Raw genomic sequence first — 19,072 nt, forward strand, 5'->3', positions numbered from 1 at the left:
GGTCTCAAACTCTCGACCTCAGGTGATCCGCCCACCTTGGCCTCCCAAAATGCTGGGATTACAGGTGTGAGCCACTGCATCCGTCCGTGATCATGTTTTTACAAAGTGGTATGATTTGTTTGGCTTGGCCTAAAATGAGGATGCTACCTTACAGATTTATTTTGTTTTGCACTAACTCTGACTTAAACAATGAAAATTTTTAGTATCTTCAGCTTTCTTGAACAAGCTAAATAAATCTTCATGTCTTAAATTTTATAAGGGTCAAGTACCTTATTGAAATCTTTCATTCAACAAATATTTGAATATCCACTACTTGTTAGGAACTGTGCTAATAAGATACAGTCTTTGCACTCAATGCATTGGCTCTTTCCACTCAGCATATAAATATCCTCAGATTTCTCACAACTAATAAATACAACACACTGGTCCATAAACCTGGATAATAGCTTTGTCAACTATTCAGAGGTAGAAATAAGAATGGAATCCTGCAATTACCTGCCCCCTATCCTACAAAGTAGATACACCTGTTATTTTTCTTGTAGTTCCTAAAGAGTGACTGACACTTAAATAACTACTAGATAGGTGCTATTTGCCTGCCTCATGCCATACTACCATCTCTTATCAGCTGGCAATGAAAGCCTACCTATTTTTAATGCAAAGGGGTTGAAATTAAAATGTTTTACTAAAACTTTGGTTTACCAGGCTACATGTTTTAATTATTTTTAAAATTCTAAAATTGTTATTTTGGGTTTGACTTTAATAACCAGATGATAAATGTGAATGTCTAAGACCACATGTGAAAGAAATAGTTTAAAAAAAAAGGGGGCATATTCACGGAAGATGGTAAGGCCAACCCTGCTTGATTTACAACCCTGCTTGTAAATAGAAACATTTGATTGTATGCAGTCTGAAGTTAAATCCTATTGATTGTGAAAAGGTAGCAGAGAGTCAAAAGTTAAAAAGTAGAGGGCAGCAGAAACACTCCTCACCAGTTCACTGAGTGGCTTAATTGATAGCCAATGACTACAGGCACAATTACCAACCCAAGACCTAATAATGGAAAGGGAGCAAGAACAGAAACAACCTCCGAAATTAATGTTAACATACGGAGAAACTTCTACTGGTTGATAATTACTAGTGTGTACATAAAGCCTTGACAAGTTTTTTGACGGACACATGCTTACATCAGTGTTTAAATATAGCTGGCACATATTTGAGTTCATAGTTTCTTATGTCCACATTCTCTAATAAGCTTCATTAGTACTTTATACCTTTTTTTTTTTTAATACAGTCTTGTGATGTCACCTAGGCTAGAGAGCAGTGGTGCGATCATAGCTCACTGCAGCCTTGAACTCCTGGACTCAAGTAATCCTCCTGCCTCAGCCACTTGAGTAGCTAAAACAGGCATGGGCCAGCACACCCAGCTAATACTTTTTTACTTTTTGTAGAGATGGGGGTTGGGGGTGGGTCTCACTATATTGCCCAGGCTGGTCTCAAATTCCTGGCCTCAAGTGATCCTCCCGCCTCATCCTCCAAAAGAGCTGGGATTACAGGCATGAGCCACCACACCCAGCCCCTAGTACTTTATATGTTTATCAGGTATGTGGCCTTCTACTGCTATTCTCTTTTTAAGTCTGTAATTTGTCTTATAAATTTATGGAGGGAGTGATGTTAACCCCAAACACAACTTGGTATCTTGCAAATAATAGGTATTAAGTGTTTATTAATGATATGAAATCCACCCTATAACCACACCTCAGCCCTTATCATTATGTAGAACTGCTCCTCCTTATCTCTCTGACTGGAATGCCCCATGGGCCAGTCCTTAAATCTCTTCTCTTCTCTAGCTACCCTCACTCCTCAGGTGATCTAATCTATACTGACAAGTCCCAAATGTAACGTGGACCATTGTTCTCTGAACTCTAGATTCCCATGTTCAACTGCTGACTTAATATCTCTGTTACTTAGCATGTCTATTAGACATCTCAAAAACTTAACCAGTCTAGAACAGAACTCCTAAACTCTCCCCAAAAACCTGCTCTGCACCGTCCTCAAGTCTTCCTCATGTCTATTAATGACAACTCTATCCTTCCAGTTGCTTAAGTCAAAAACCTTGGAGTGATCCATTACTCTTTTCTTTTCACATTCTACATCCAATCCATCAGTAAATCTATTTGTATCAAAACATATCCAGTTAGAGTGACAGACAATCAGTATATTTATATTTTTATATATAGAAATACAGATTTTTACATAATTGTACATGGATACGTGGATTAGTATACATATATGCATTTCCTAGTTCTTTCCACTGAGAAAGTCTAGGAGCAATGATACTCCACAGCAATGAGCACACTTAGCATCCAGATCTTGGCTTCAAAATATCATCCTCCAATGAAAGACGCCAAGGTTCCTTAGAGAAATAATTGATTCTAGGGCTGAGGCAGGAAAAAAAAACAAGATGAACTCGAAGCATGTGGTAGTGTCAGAGAATAAAGAAGTGTGCATGTACATACACATAAAAAAAGAATAGAAATATGCCAAAAGGACACAAAAGTAGACCTAAAAGAGATCCCAAGGCCCAAAACTGGAATAATTTGAGCAACAAAATAATGATAGCATTTAATTCTAACACTAAGAATAAAATAAATATCTATGAATTTGAACTGAGATAAATGATTAGATAGAAGGGAAAACCTTCCTTATAGAAGAATTCCAATTAATAAATGTAGAAAGAATGAGGAAAATAAAAAAAAAGTATCTTCAGAACCCACAGCAATAATTGCTGCAGGCAAGATCCACTAACGAATGCTAAAATTAGTGGGCAGAAACAGGATACTGGCAAAGCCTCAAAGTAGCTCTCTCAAAATATTTACCAATTACTGTGGTGGTTTTAATATATGCCCACAAATTCTTTTATACTTCTCCCTCCAGGAAGTGGAGTTTAATTCCCATCCCTTTAAGTGCGGGCTAAACTTAGCAACCTGTTTCTAGTGCACGGAGTATGGGAAAGGAAAAATAGTAACTTTACAGTGGACAAACCTGGCAGAAACCACCTTAACAGAGTGATCACAAGTGATAAATTATTTGATATCATGTACCTCCTGTATGAAATAATAAGTGCACTTCACCTCTGCGGTACTCTCCCCCAAAATCCATAACCCCAATCTAATCATGAGAAAACATCAGACAAACCTAAACTGAAGAACATTCTACAAAATACTTGTGTCAAGGTTATAAAAGATAAGAAAAGACCAAGAAACTGCCACACATTGGAAGAGACAAAGAAGACAACTAAAGTAATGTAATATCATGGTTTGGATAACAGAATGGAAAAAGAATACTAGAAAAACTGGTAAAATATAAAAGCAGTTTGAAGCTTGGTTGAAGCATCATACCAATACTAATTTCTTAGCTTGATAAATGCACCATGGTTATGTAGGATGTTAACATTAGAGGAACCCAGGTGAAGAGTATATAGCAGCAGTTTTTCTGTTTGTTTCTTTGAGACAGGGTCTTACTCTGTTGCCCAGACTGGGGTGCAGTGGTGCAATCACGGCTCACTACAGCCTCTACCATCCAGGCTCAAGTGATCCTCTGACCTCAGCCTCCTAAGTAGCTAGGCCCACAGGCACATGCCACCACACCCGGCTAATTTATTATAGTTTTTAGAGATGAGGCCTCCCTATGTTGCCTAGGCTGGTCTTAAACTCCTGGGCTCAGACGATCTTCCCACTTCAGCCTCCCATAGGGCTGGGATTACACGAATAAGCCACCACACACACAGCCTGCATTTTCTTTCTTTTCTTTCTTTCCTTCCTTCCTTCTTTCTTTCCCTTTCCTTCCTTCCTTCTTTTCCTTCTTTCTTTCCTTCCTTCTTTCCTTCTTTTTTTTTTTTTTTTGAGACAGGGTCTTGCTCTGTCACCCAGGCTGAAGTGCAGTGGCGCAATCACAGTTCACTGCAGATTGAACCTCCCAGGCTCAAGTGATCCTCCCACCTCAGCTTCCTGAGTAGGTGAGACTACAGGTGCACGCAACCATGCCTAGCTAATTTTTTGTTTTTTGTTTTTTTTGTAAGAGATGGGGTTTCACCATGTTGCCCAGGCTGATCTTAATGTCCTGACCTCAACCCACCTTGGCCTCCCAAAGTGCTGGATTACAGGTACTAGCCACTGCGCCAGGCCCAATTACTGTATTTTCTATCTTATCCTCTGACTTGAAACGAACATGGTTTGGACAAGAAAGAATGGGCTTTGAATCCTGGTTCCATCACTTGACAGGGTGTGTCTGGATATGTTATTTAACCTTTCTAATCCTCAGTTTCTTCATCTGAAGGAGAACAAAGGAAATAATATAAGGTAAATAACAACATTGTTGAGTTAGTGTTAGGATCAGAATTAGGTATTAAAGTGTCTAGCACATAGGAGGTACTCCACAAATAGAAGCTAGTATTATTTGCTCTTCATTTGCTCTACAGCTTCACACTGACTTCTAGCATTTCATGCTCCTCATTTTCTCCCAACTGGATCACCTCCTTACAGGCTTCCAGCTCATAATCCAGGAGGACTCCATAGTTCTTCAGTAGAGCTGCAATACTCAATATCATTAATTCCCTCAACCAACTGTCCTTCAGATATCTCTACCAAACAGATACCTACAAAGCAGCGGATAACAGCCTGGGCAGAATTTAAACCCGAGCTGTTCATCTTACAAACAAGGAGAGTAACAGTAACAATACATAACTCATAAGGTTCTTGAGAGTATTAAATAGTTTCTTCAGATAGTCTGATCACTCACTGCTGGAGAAAAATCAACCATGCAAATTGGTACAGCTACAAATGTGAGGTCTACAATCTGAAATAAACAGGTCCTCAATGCTAACTAACAATCCTTCTTCAGTTTCCTAGTCATGTAACTAACAATCCTTCTTCAGTTTCCTAGTCATGTGTCTGTCTGTCTACCTCTCTCTCCCTTACCTCCACCCCATCCGCTGTTAGCCATTCCCTTGGAAGCCGTTTACAAAGAGTATGTATAAACTACAGACTATCTTTTTTTCCATTCCTTTCACAGGGATGGATTAATTTTACCTGGCCTTTTTGTTTGTGTGTGTGTTTTTTAAGAGATAGGGTCTCATTATGTTGCCCAGGCTGGCCTTCAACTTCTGGGTTCAAGCGATCCTCCTGCCCCAGCCTACTGAGTAGATGGGACTACAGGCACATGCCACAGCACTTGGCCTCACATACATTGTTTAAAAACTCCTATTCTACCACGTTCCCTTCACTCTTAGCAGATGATCAAAAATTATACAAGACATGTCATCAACTCTTCCTTCCTGCCCTGTCAGTTACAAACTTATTATACTGCCATCCATCTCCTTCCTTTCTGCTCACTGGAAAAGTGAGACTACCTTCTACTTAAGGCCACTGGAAAAGTGAGACTACCTTCTACTTAAGGCCAGCTTCTCTACCTACGCCCTGGATCCTATTCCCTATTACCTTCAAATCCTTGCCTCCATCCACCAGCCAGTCTCCCACGCGCACCAAACACACACATATACACTCTTCTTCAGTTTCTCCTCTCCAGTGGCTCTTTCCAGGCTCACATTAAGCATGTCCAAGATTCTCTAAATCCCAAGTATCTCCCCCTGCTTACAGACTCCTTCAGAGTCCTTCGTTGAAAACATTGTATCCCTCTCAATTAGCTACACTTACAGTTGTCATTCACTTTTCAACACCCACCCCCATGCATTACAATGTAGCTAAGTGCTCTAGTTGAAGTTATAAAAGACCTCCTAATCACCAAGTCTCAGAGACTTCATTAGGTCTTTATTTTACTTTTCCTTTTGGAGGCAGGATACAGTGTTGACCACTCCTAGCCCTTGAAATAATATTCTCCCTCAGCTTCCATGACAAATCTCTATTTCCTTTTTTCATCTTTGGTCTGTCTGGCACAGATGGTTGGCTTCTCTTCAGCTGCTTGCCCAATCTACTCAGCGGATCACAACAGAAATGTAGGAATCATCCAAAATCTTCAATCTTGCTCAATTCTATAATCTAAATAGATTTATCCTGTCCCGTTAATAATACTTCCTAAATCTCTCATAGAGCCACTCCCTCTTCTACACTCTTCATCATTTCTCACCAGGAATAGCTTCCTAACTGGTCCTTGCTTCCAGTTTTGTCCCTCTCTAATTCAACATTCACTTCACTGTCAAAATGACAGGTCTAAAATACAAATCTGATTCTACCACAGCATAATTTTTTTTCCCCACTAAATCCCCGCAACTTTTGGAATTAAGTTAAAGTTCTTAACTTGGTTCACAAGACAATCATTGATTTGGCTTATTACTTCATCCACCCCTGTTCTAAAGCTGTGCTGCTGCTGTCCACTCACCTGCAGCTATTGAGTATGTGAATGTAGTTGTCAAAATTGAGATGTGCTGTAAGTGTAAATTGCACACCAGATTCTGAAAACAGTAGAAAATTATGCACCAGATTCTGAACACAGTATGAAAATGGAAATGTCATATTTCGATATTACTTTTTATACTGAATGCATGTTGAAATGATATTTTAGATATACTGAGTTTATATTATTAAAATTAATTTCACTTTTTACTTTTTGAAATGTGGTTACTAGAAAATTTTAAATTGTATATGTAACATATTTGTGGCTTGTATTAAATTTCTATAGGACAGCACTGGTATAAGATGTACTTTCCCTCTTTCTGTACCTAGTTAACTCTTACCTATTATTGAAGATTAGCTCAGGTAACACTCTAAGATGCATTCTAGACACCCTCCTCCCATCCCCCCAAGTCTGAGTCAGCTACCCCTCCTCTGTGCTTCCATCCATAGGAATGTGTGCACACCCCTGTCATACTATAATTATTGGTTATCACCTATCTTCTCCTCCTCAACTGTAAACTCCTTGCAAAAAGGAATCTCATATTCTATAATACTCAGGTCCTACCTACCACCAAGTGTGGCACTTAAAAGGTACTCAAACATTTGTCAAACAAATGTAAACTATCTATTCCTGGCCTGAAGGTTACTAGGATTTCCAGTTCACGAAGGAAAACAACCCAGCCTTGAGGGAACCTAGAATGTACCAGGAGCTTTAGTAATGAAAGGACTAGGAAGGAGAGTGGGGTGGGGGGATGCGGGGCGGCGGGGGAGGGGGGCAAGCGGTAGGAATCACAGTAAAGAGATCAGCAAATGACAGAATAACGCTCATCACACACATCTGCCTCTTACAGTGAAAACAGGGATTTGCAACACTGATATGGAGCCTTGTACTCACACTTGGCATGCCAGGGGCCACAGTTTGGTTCCTAAATTACTTAAACAACCCATCCGACAAAAGGGTATGATTTGGCAGGTATCAACACAAATGCTAGGGCCCAGCACCTGTTCCACTTAAACAGCACATCAGTACAGTTAAAAAGAACAACAAATCTCTCTCATGAAGCAAATGCTAATCTCATGATGCTTCACCACGGAACAATTTAGAAGAGTTATTATATGAAATGTGCCAAAGCATGAATTTATAGCTGATGCTTATTTGGCAAATATGGTTGGCACTGCTAGATGTTGAAAAACATGTATGCAAATAAGCAAATAAAAGTTTTTAAGCTCTCAGACTTAAATATTTACATTACCATAAATGTACAAAGATAAATGTTTATATGAGTACACGTATAATGCATTCCAGGAACATATTTTTTAATGTGATTGTCGGCAAACAGTTATGAAGTGGCATTATTTCTTCATGGGCCTTCAGGGTAGACTCTTAAAAATGAATTTTGAATGTTAATAGGCTACAAACATTATTGTGAAAGTTTTGTGTACTATCAACCAGATAAAACGAATAGTTGAGGTATCATAATAGTTCAAAGTGATCTTATCTTTTTCTTTCACCAAAGCACTTCTCTTCCAACGCTAGAACACAGCCACACATAAATTTTGGCCCCTAGTTTGGGATAGGAGTTGGGGGTAGTGAGGGAAGAGAAGGAACACACATTAAAAAGCCTTAAAGAAAATAATTTGACATTTTTTCCCACATAATATAGTCATGTTAGAGAATCCAAAATAAAGACACGATAAAATATTTCCCTTTCCCCCCCTGACAGCAATGAAAAGGGGATGTTTGTTTTTTCACATAGTTTGTGAGTTGGTCATATCCAAAATTCACTAGCAATGATATGACTTCTACTTCCATTGTTCATTTCTGGGCTGAGGCTATAACCCTCAACTTTGAAGCCAAGAAAATGTACCATATCTGCCATTACAGTTTACTAAACAAGTCACCAAAGAGAAGTCCCAGGCAAGTCAGAAAGTAATCAGGGTCGTCAGTGAATTGAGCTATCTAGAAATGCTCTGAGATTACGAGAGACGCCATCATGAAGTGAGTATCCAAGATTTGCTCATGGAAAGTTTTACCCCGGTGGATAATTCACGTTTTTCACTTCCACACTTCAGAGAGCAATATGGGTTCTCTGACTACACACATCACTACATCACTTCATTTATCGGGAAAAAAAAAGATGCTGTAGCTGAACAAAAATCAGTAGGTAGGCCCCAAAACAGAATCCTCAAGGCAATCCCAATTCAGGTGAAAAGCTGTTCACGTACATCATCCAATGAACTAAAAATAGTCTTTTATGTAAGTCTCTAAGTATTTAATTCAACGTATGATCTTACCACATTCAACAGAGGCAGAAAAAAAATGAATTAGGTTTTCTATAGCAAGGCCAATAAAGATGAAATCATAGTTTTCCTCTAACTCATCACTGCCCCCTCAACGCCAGCCTTCCAATAACTCCATTCCACAGCTCTCAAATTCCTGAACTTGGATCTTTAAAAAACAACGAATCGCAAAAAGTAACAGGCCAGAGGCAGGTGGGGGAGGAGGGTCTCTCCCGGTGCTCTCAGCAATCTTTAACGTAGCCAAAGGAGGAAAAAACGAAATCAAGCTCCCAGACGGATGGTGCATGCGACGAGAGGGGAGGGGGCAGACGCGGTTCAGACGGCAAGTCCCCATCGGAGGAAAGAAAAGTTGCGAGAACGGATGAGTCAAAGGGCAGAGAAGAAAAAAACTGAGCAGCCGAACCACTCACAACCCCCAAACGACCCCGCCAGCCCACACGTTCGCAGGCTCCCCAGCCGCGGCGCGAAGGGAGCAGGCAGGGAGCCACCCGGCTCCGTCCCGACGCTGCCGGCGAGGCTGCGCCGATGCTCCCGGGTGCGGGAGCGGGCTGACCGTGTGGACCCGGCAGGAGCCAGAGAAGCCCTTCCTGCCCCGGCCTCCCCGCGTCCAGCTCCTCCAGGCTTCACTTTCCCCCGCAACCTCCCAGCCGCGCCTGGGGGCGTCCCTCGCGGCAGGTCCCAACTTTCCTTCCTCTGGGGGGCGTCGCGCTCCCGGGGCCGCCGCCGAGGGAGGGGGCAGGGGCGGCAGGGGGCGCGCGGCACCGGCGGGGCGCGGGGGTGGCCGGGGCGCTAGAGCCCGCGCCGGGCGGGACGCACCGGCCGCCAGAGCCCCGGCGGCGGCACCACCCAGAACCCGCGCCGCCCCTCCCGGATTCCCCCGGGTCAGCGCCCTCAACCCGCGGCAACCCTGATCCCACAGCCGGCGCGTGAGTAGAAGACAACCGAGGGGACGCGGACAGCCGGGCCGCTGTTACCTGAGGGGCGCACACGCCGCCGCGGCGACCACCATCGCCGTCCGTCCCGTCCCCTTCCTGATGACCACGGCCGCCGCCGCCGAGCAACTGACACTGACTAACAACAACTAACTAACTACTCGCCGCGGCCGAGTCCACCGCGCGCTCCCGGCCGCTCGCCGCCCGCCCAGCCCACCAGCCTGCCCGCCTCCTCTCGGCCCCGCGCGCCGCCCCTCCGCGCGCGCCCTCGCCCGCTCGCCGCGCTCCTGGAGCCGTGAGCACGCGCGCGCGCACGAGCCCCAGTCGTCTCCCAGGTCTCCCTCAGCCCAGCGGGAGGAGTCACCGCCAGGCCCCTCCTCTCTGCGTTCCAACCTCCAGAGGACGAGACCTAAAGAGCGCCTGATTGGCTGCGGAGGGCGGGGCTAAGACAAGGGGCGGGGCTGCCGAGACCTTGGGCCCGCGTGAGGGAAAATTTGGGTTCCATTAAGCCGCAGAGGAAAAGACCAGGGGAGTCTGGGCCCATTTGGGCGTCGGAGCCCGCTAGGTCAGCCGTCATCGAATACAGAATATGTTTTCGAGGACGCTAATATATAGTCATGACCAATTTCAGTTCCTCTACTTTCTGCGGGCCTTCGCAATAAAAATAAAACTACATCTCCCAGAAACCTCCACGAAAATAAGGCTCACCTTGCGTAACCACGTAGTCCTTCGCCGCATTGGGGCAAAATAATCCCTTCATTTTTCTGAAGGTACCGTGGAAAATATTTCATTTTTCTCCTCACCGGAGCAATTCTAAATGCTATGCGGTAAGAGGAGTTACCTGTAGAAAGGTGGTTAAGAGATTAGGTAAAGAAAAGGAAAGGACACCAAAATAAAGTGCTGCGGAAGAATTTTTGTCCAGCTGTGAGACGACGAGTGCGTGAAGTGAAGGCGATTGAGAGGGGCTGAGGGAATTGTCCTCTGTGCAAGGGACTTTCTTTAGGCCCCAGGCCCCTTCCTGCCCCTGTCGTCAGCAGGTCAGTAAGCAAGGCGAGCTTGGGGGTGGCCCCAGTCGAGATGCCCTTCACCCCTTGAAGATCACCCCTCTTTTGGTGGTGGTGGTATTGGTTTGTCTCGGTTGGAGGCCGGCTGAATGGGGGCGCCTCAACTTCCGGTTGGGGGAGGGGAGGAAGGCCGTCCTGGGGAGGGGGGACACCCTCACTTCCTGTGGGGGGGGGGGTGGTGATGGTTTGGGGGTGTCCAACCCACTTCCAGTGCTGGTGAGGGCTTGAAAAGGTGGTGCTTGGTGCCATTCGCGGAGACAGTATCTTGCAGCTTGGGGATTGTGTTTTATGTGAAAAGTTAGATTATTCCAAGTTGTGCTGAACACCAACCTGCAGTCAGAATTTATGAGTTTGTTTCCACGTGGAAGATGGAGCATTTCCTCCCCAGCAAAATTGTCTCAGTGTTTTCTTCAAAGAATTCGAAAGCCCTTGTTAAAAATCTATTCACCTCTGCAAGACGACATAGCTTGTGTGACTGATGAATTGCCAACACCTGCACCCCTACTCAAGTCCAGCCTTGGCTGGGTGAAGTGTGGTGCCCTCTTCCTTGACGTGCAACAGGAAATCTAGCTTCTCTTTTAAGGAGATAACTTTTTATTTAGGGGACTGAATATTTTACATAAAATCTGGGGCATTTTCATCTTAGCAGAATGAAAGTATCACACTGAAGTACTCAAATTTGATGTTACCTTAACTGATAAAATTGACATCTTAAATTATTAGGCCTGTTGATTTGAGGCTACAGGTTTTGCCCTGTGCCTGAGAACAGCTTCTTCAGCCTTAAAAATTCTTATGTGTAGCTTACACGTAACATTTGTGAAAGTTGTATTTTATTACATTTTCCTCCTTTGTAATTCGTCACTGATTTTTAAATGGTATCTGTTCTTTGTGGTTTTAAAGTATAAAGCAAGGGTCATGAGACTCAGCTCAGATTCTAAACAGGAAAAAGTTGGCTCGCAAAGGACAAAAGGTCAATAAGAACTTTCTGGTTTTCAGTATCTCATTTTTAATAAAATATGTGTGAGGCGGTAATAAACACTCAATAATTTTGATTCCTTGGCTTCTGTTGTCAGATAACACAGTACTTAGAGGGGTGTGCGTCTGTGTATTGAAGGAATCAATCTATTTGAAGGTTACTTTTTGAAATCTGAATAATGTTAGTAATTTTAGGATATATATCAGTGAACCTAGAACTGTATTGTCTTGCAAGAATTTTTGAAGTAATAAGGCCTGTGTACTTTTTCTTTTGGGATTGTACTTAATCTAGCCTCAGACTCTGCGATTATTTTAATTCTATAATAGTTTTTTTTAAAAGCTGTTTGGTCACGCCTGTAATCACAGCACTTTGGGAGGCTGAGGTGGGCAGATCACGAGGTCAGGAGTTCGAGACCAGCCTGGCCAGCATGGTGAAACCCCGTCTCTATTAAAAATACAAAAATTAGCTGGGCGTGGTGGCGCGCGCTTGTAGTCCCAGCTACTCAGGAGGCTGAGGCAGGAGAATTGCTTGAACCCAGGAGGCGGAGGTTGCAGTGAGCCAAGATCGCTCCACTGCACTCCAGCCTGGGCGACAGTGAGACTCCGTCTCAAAAATAAATAAATAAATAAACAGCTGTTTGGTTGAGAGTTCATTAGAAAATATGTTTTAAACCAAATATTACAGTAAAGAAAAAAATACATGTTTTAACCTTCTGTGGTCACTTTTAAAAAAGAATCTAAGACCTTAAAATCAAGTATGATTTATATTTTGAAAGACCACACAATTGCTGCAGTAGTTGACTGAAAAAGCGAGACAAAACATTATCTTTGTGGTTATTAATAGGTTAGGAACATGTAGACTGCCCGAAGTAAGAATTAATTGATTAAAGAAAAAGTGTTCACTATCTTCTATATTAATGTAATATAGAAGAAAATATAATATGGTCACCCTGACAAATGAAACTATAGTGTTAGGAATTATTGAAGTATGGAAAGATTGTAGAACTAAATGAAAAAAATAGAGAATATAATGTTAAAATACTGATTGAGATAGAGTAATATTGCCTTTTGGAAACTGTCTTTATTAAATTGGTCTTTATGATACTCCATGGAAGAAATACAGTATAATAGAAATAAGAAAAATTGCTGCAGCTGAAAAACTTGAGCTGCTTGAAGAAGTATCTGTTTAGAAGAAAGCAATATATAAAGTACATATCTGAAAGAAGGTATTTTGTGATAAGTGGCAGTTATTCATTGGTTCCATCAAAGAAGAAATATTAGAAAAGCTTGTGAAAAATAGAGAGGGAAGGTCCATAGAACCTATTTTTATTCTTTTTAAAAATGTTTCTTTGGAGAGGCTTGCTGTCCTCCAAACTTTTTTTTTTTTTTCTTAATGCCCTTTGTGCAGTTTTCTTTGCATGTTTAATAGAAATATAGTATCAAAATTTAAAGAATTAATATTTTTGTACATGTACTGTTACTTCAAGTTAACGAATTTGAGATTTCATTCCATTACTTGCCATCTATATAATAAAGAAATTGTCAAATCTTTTTTCAAATACTTGGATTAGATAACCATTTTCTTTTCCAAAGACAGTCATTGGATACACTGCTCACAGCAGTTTGAAATATTAAAACCGTAGGTCACAATTCTGGATTCCATCTGACTGAAATTCGATTATCCACAGAGATGTTATACATAATACAGAAGTGTCTTTTCATTCTTTCATCTACTTTTCTTTGTAAAATCAGGCTAATGTTTTGCAACTGTTGCTTTCCTTGTTTGTCGTTTTGGTGGTGGTTTGTTTTTGTTGTTGTTGTTGTTTTTGCTGTAGGGTTGAGGATTAAAGAAAGTATCTTAAGAACTTGAATGGTTTTTCACCTTACTGCTTTGCTGTCTTTATTTCATAGCCTTCACAGGTATTCAAATGAGAATACCCCTTACGTGACTTTTCATTATTTCAGCAAAAGTTGAGAGTGTCTGCTATGTGCCAGTCACTGTTCTCAGGACTTTGAATACAGTAAATACGGCCAAATATTCATATTCTCCTGTAGTTTACTCTCTAATTTACAAATTAAAACTGGAATTTTGCTCACTTGGTATTCCTAAATAAGATCTATGTTATGGTCGTTGTTCAAACTGGGTAAAGAAGCAGCCCTAAACTTGATCTCTCCTGGTCTTAAACTCTAAGCCATTCTAAACCCAGATTTGAATGTTTCAGCCTAATTTTTCTCCAGACCATAGAAGCCCCTGTGTTAAATATTCAGCCCCTTTCATTGATATATGTATCATTTTCCTACCATTCTAGCTTCCTTTGTATTGTGAAAACAGATGAGAGTGAACAATGGGGAAAATATGGGATCAGATAGGCCCAAATTCAGCACTGGTCTCTGCATTTTACGGGCTGAGCTTACTAGCTTGGTAACCATGAGCAATATATTTGACCTCCCTAAGCCTCAGTTTTCCCAAATCCAAATGGGGTTGTTTGGTGGAATCAGAATGTTATATGTAAATCTCCTGGTCCAATGCCTGGTGCCAGAAGCTTCATTAATGCAAGTATCTTACCCCCAATCTTGCTTCTGCTATTCTGGCTACTGTGATTTGCCCACATGTCTGTTTTAAGCTTTACATTTTCCCCACAGTATGGGATGCAGTGGTAGACTGACTGAGCTTCAGCCTTGTCTGCCTATCAGCATGCTCACATAGTTGTCAAGATTTAATTTTTTTCCTTGTGGGAAGGAGAAATCACTAATTTCCATGACTAGAAGATATACAAAATAGAAAAGTTTCAAGAAAAGGAATCTTAATCTTGGCACAAATCACTAAGGTAATTTGAATTGTTACAGGCAGACTTTCAACTCATTCTCCTAAACTTATTTAAATACTAAAACCAAAAATGAAGACCTTTCACACTGTGATCATACCTCGCATTACTCATCTACACATCCAAACGGGATAGCCTCTGGGGGAAAAACATCTGTACTGCACCCAGCATTAATATTTTTTTTTGCTCATGCTATTTTCTGCCTGAAACACTCTTTTTTCCTAGTAATCCCCATCTATCAACATGCCACTTTCTTTGAGGTCGTTTCTCAAGTACCACATTTAAGAAATATTTTCTGATATCCATCCTCTTCTACACTCTCCCAAACTGTACATGTTCTGTCCATTAACTCTCCAGAGCATTATACCTTTCTTACAGCACTTACTGTCCAGTGCTCCTGTTTGTTTTTATTGCGTTGTTGTAGGTAGAGTTTATGCCTTCCCTAAAAGGCTGCAGACTAGATCTTATCCCACTCTGTGCTGTCATACCTGGCACAAGACCATTCACATCATAGGTATTCAGTAAATATTTGTGGACGTGAGCTGGCTCTTGGAGTATGACAAAACTGATCAATAACTTTTGTCCACAATTATGCCCAGCATCAGCACAATGGCTACCATACATTAGACACTCAAATATCTATAAAATGAAAGAGTGAATAGTAAGTCATCATTCTCTCATTTGGGAGCTTCTTAGGGTGTCAGATAAGCATATATTAAGCACCTGCTATATAACTGGAGCTATAAGAACTGATCTCTGCTCCTCAATTTAATTGGAAAAAAGTAAATTGTTACTAATATCTGCAGACTTTGAAGATGGTAGGTGTTTGAGTAGGGATGGCGTGGAGAGCTCAGTATAGAATTGTTTGTATTGTGAGAGATACCCTCTGCTACCCGAACTCAGAAACCAAATAGATTTTGATATCAAATATTTGGACACTTAACTTGTATTTCCACTCCTAGGTATATATCCAAGAGAACTGAAAACATGTTCACACAAAAGCTTGCACACAAGTATTTGTAGCAGCCTTATTTGTAAAAGGCAAACTCAAATGTCCATTAATTATTGGATGACTAAACAAAATGCAATATAGCCATACAATGGAATATTATTCAGCAACAAAGAGAAACAAAGTAGCAGTACCTGCTGTAACATGGATAAAACTTGAAAATATTAAAGTGAAAGAAGTCACATACGAAAGGCAGCATATTGTGTGATTCCATTTATTTGAGATGTCTAGATTAGGCAAAACTAATAGAGACAGAAAGTACATTAGTGGATGGGAATGGGAGTGACTGCTAGTATGGAGTTTCCTTTGGAAGTGATGAAAATGTGCCAGAATTAGATAGTGGTGGTGGTTGCATAACCTTATATACTAAAATATCTTGTATACTAATATACAGTTGACACCTGAACAATGAGGGGGTTAGGGGTGCTAACCCCTGTGTTGTCAAAAATCCATGTATAACTTCTGACTTCCCAAAAAGTTAACTACGTAAATAGCTTACTGTTGACTGGAAGCCTTACCAATAGCATAAATAGTTGATTAACACATGTTTTGTATGTTACATGTACTATGTACTGTATTCTTACAATAAAGTAAGCTAGAGAAAAGAAAATGTTACTAAGAAAATGATAAGGAAGAAAAAATATGTTTGCTATTTATTATTCATTAAGTGGAAGTGGATTATCATAAAGGTATTCATCCTTGTCATCCTCACGTTGAGTAGGCTGAGAAGGAAGAAGAGGAAAGGTTGGTCTTACTGTCTCAAGTGGTGGAGGCAGAAGAAAATCAGCATATAAGTAGACTCATGCAGTTCAACCCATGTTGTTCAAGGGTCAACTGTACAAAAAACAGCCTGAAATGTACACTAAAGGGGTCAGTTTTATGGTATGTGAATTATATCTAAAAGAGAGAGATACTGAGACTTGAAGAACAGAGAATTTTGAATGGGGCCAGAAGAAAGAAGCAAGAGATGTGAAAGCAAGGAAATGATCATTCTTTCTCAGATCCCAGAGAGAAATATAAGCAGCTAGGTACAGGGCTAAAGGTATGTTAAGGATCAGGTGAGGATGGATATGAGGATAGCTTCTGGCTTTTTGTCTTAATGTAGCAGGGATTTTGGTAAATGCTTAGACTACAGAGGTATTAACAAAGGAGAAAAACATCTTATGACCTTGAAGGAAGCTTCAGATTTCTTCTTGATTAGGTCAAGGATGTGGTATACGGTCTTTTTGGTTTCTGTGTTACGGTCAGCTGAGTTTAAAGAGTGGAAGTATTCTAAGGTAAGGAGTCTAGTAGCAATCAAAACAAAGTTACTGAGGAAGATGGGAGAATAGAGACTGGACAAAGATGCTAGAATTTGATTCTAAAGCTCTCAGGTAATAAAAATAGATAAATCTTAATGAGAAGGACCCAAGGGCAGTGATTTGGAGAAGTCAGTACAAATAAAGGTATTCATTTGAAGAAATATTTGAGTGCCTTTTATGTGCCAGGCACTATTAAATAAAACTATAGCTATTTTCCTTATTTGACTTTTTTTCTGAAGATAAAATCTTATGAGTGTGATTAATGGTTCTACAAGCATGGGTAATTCTAGATATGATACCTACATTTCCCTAAAAGATTGTACTGATTTTTAATGATAACAGCAATGTATAAGGATGTTGTTTTCACCACGATTTTACCAGCAAAATTTTTTGGCTAGTTGAACACACATAAAATTATTGTTCTCTTTGCTTATAATCTGATAAGTGTTTCCATACCTTGGAACCTGGATCTGTTGGAACATGAAGGAATTCAGGACCCTTATACATGTTACCCCATATGGCTTCTTTAAAGGATATGGATTTTTGAGGATCCTAGAAATCAAAATTCTCTAATATTATTCAGCTCAAAAAAATACTTTTATTCAGTGCTGCTGTCCTTATTTTCTGAATAATATTCAGATTCAGACCACACTGAGCCATAATTCCAATTCCCACTTGACTAACATTTATGTAGTATTGTGCTAGGCACTACATGTTATCTTAATTCTAATAATTTGGCATTTTTCCATATGAGAAAAATAAGGTTTAGAGAGATTAGATTACTTGCCCAAAATTACTTAACCAGTAAGTGGTAGAGACAGGATTTGAATGCAGATCCTCTAAGGCCAGTGTTTATTCTCATACTCCATGATTCCTCAGTATCACTACTAAAATTTACTGGAGGATAATGGAAATTGGAAAATCTGAACTGGAACTTGGGACAATCAAGCACTGACTTACCTGTGTACATAATGAAGCATTTAGCAGAGATGTTGTTTGTTGTTTTGTTTTGTTTTTACTGGGGAGGCTATAGTACATAAACAGAGCAAAAGATCTTGGTATAGTTAAACCCACATTTTCAAGGCCTTCTGTGTTCTCCCTGATGATCAGGTACCTATTACCCCAAAATCTGTGATAGTAACAAAGAAGGAGGAAGGCAGCTGTAGAAAAGCAACTGCCTTTGGATATACACAGTAAGATTTATGTGATTGTAGAAAGAGCAGGCAAATGGCTTGGCCTTCAGAGAATCCCACAAAGTAAAGTAACCTTTTAAAATAGTAACTTAAAATCTGACATAAGATTCATAACAGGATATTCATCACAAGATAAGATATTCAAAGCATATCAGCAAAAAAGGAGAGATTCCTTCATTTTTATTCAAGTATGGTATACTCACAAAACAAATTTAATATCAGGAATATAAAACAAGAGATACAATGTTCCAATTCTGGCTTTAGTCGGATATTATAAAATTTAATGCCAATTTATAGATAAGGCAATTCAAGGCTTGAGATTACACACCAAATAAGTGGACTCTAGGCTGGGTGTGGTGGCTTCTGTAATCCCAACACTTTGGGAAGCCAAGGCAGAAGGATCGCCTTAGCCCAGGAGTTTGGGACCGGCTTGGGCAACATAGTGAGATGCTGTCTCTACAAAAAATAAAAAATAGCCAGACATGGTGGTATATACACATGTGGTCATAGCTACTCAGGAGGCTGAGGCCAGAGGATTGCATAAGCCCAGGAGTTCAAGGCTGTGAGCTGTTATCGAGCCACTGCACTCCAACCTGGGCTACAGAGCAAGACTCTGTCTCAAAAAAAAAAAAAGGAGGGGGGAGCCTCTAGAACGTAGGCCTTTAATCTGTGTGGTTGTTTTGCAATTTATATGTATAATTTTTAAATAATATGTTGGCCAGGCACAGTGGTTTGTATCTATAATCTCAACACTTTGGGAGGCTGAGACAGGAGGATTGCTTGAGGTCAGGAGTTTGAGACTAATGCAGGCAACATAGCAACACCCCATCTCTACTAAACAAAATAATAATAATTTAATATGGTTTTTTTTGTTTTTTTGTTTTTTTGAGACAGAGTCTTGCTCTGTCTCCCAGGCTGGAGTGCAGTGGTGCTAGTGAGCGCACGCGATTGTTCTGCCTCAGCCTCCCAAGTAGCTGGGATTACAAGCGCTTGCCTGCTTCAAAAGAAATGATTTCCAGCACCCCATTTTTTCTTTTCCAGCCTCAAAATTCATATCTCCTTTTT

At 40.7% G+C, this 19,072-nt stretch overlaps 2 protein-coding genes across 51 annotated transcripts in view; one reads left to right on the forward strand and one right to left on the reverse strand.

Annotated features, from left to right (window-relative positions):
- The window catches only part of PEAK1 (pseudopodium enriched atypical kinase 1), a 319,366-nt gene extending 308,560 nt beyond the window's left edge, over positions 1-10,806 (reverse strand). For 9 of the 48 annotated variants that reach the window (XM_063652395.1, XM_063652400.1, XM_063652392.1 and 6 more), the window contains exon 1: positions 9,683-9,829. The gene's annotated coding sequence lies outside the window, so the exon portion shown is untranslated. Of the gene's footprint in view, positions 1-9,682; positions 9,882-10,348 lie in introns of those variants that run through there. The other 39 variants (XM_063652367.1, XM_063652410.1, XM_063652412.1 and 36 more) reach the window with 14 other exon arrangements.
- Positions 10,351-19,072, forward strand: part of HMG20A (high mobility group 20A) — a 108,142-nt gene continuing 99,420 nt past the window's right edge. The window contains exon 1 of one of the 3 annotated variants that reach the window (XM_054451889.2): positions 10,351-10,677. The gene's annotated coding sequence lies outside the window, so the exon portion shown is untranslated. The remainder of the gene's footprint in view (positions 10,678-19,072) is intronic. The other 2 variants (XM_054451893.2, XM_063652413.1) reach the window with 2 other exon arrangements.

This window comes from Pongo pygmaeus, chromosome 16 (assembly GCF_028885625.2).
Source record: "Pongo pygmaeus isolate AG05252 chromosome 16, NHGRI_mPonPyg2-v2.0_pri, whole genome shotgun sequence".
Lineage (NCBI taxonomy): Eukaryota > Metazoa > Chordata > Mammalia > Primates > Hominidae > Pongo > Pongo pygmaeus.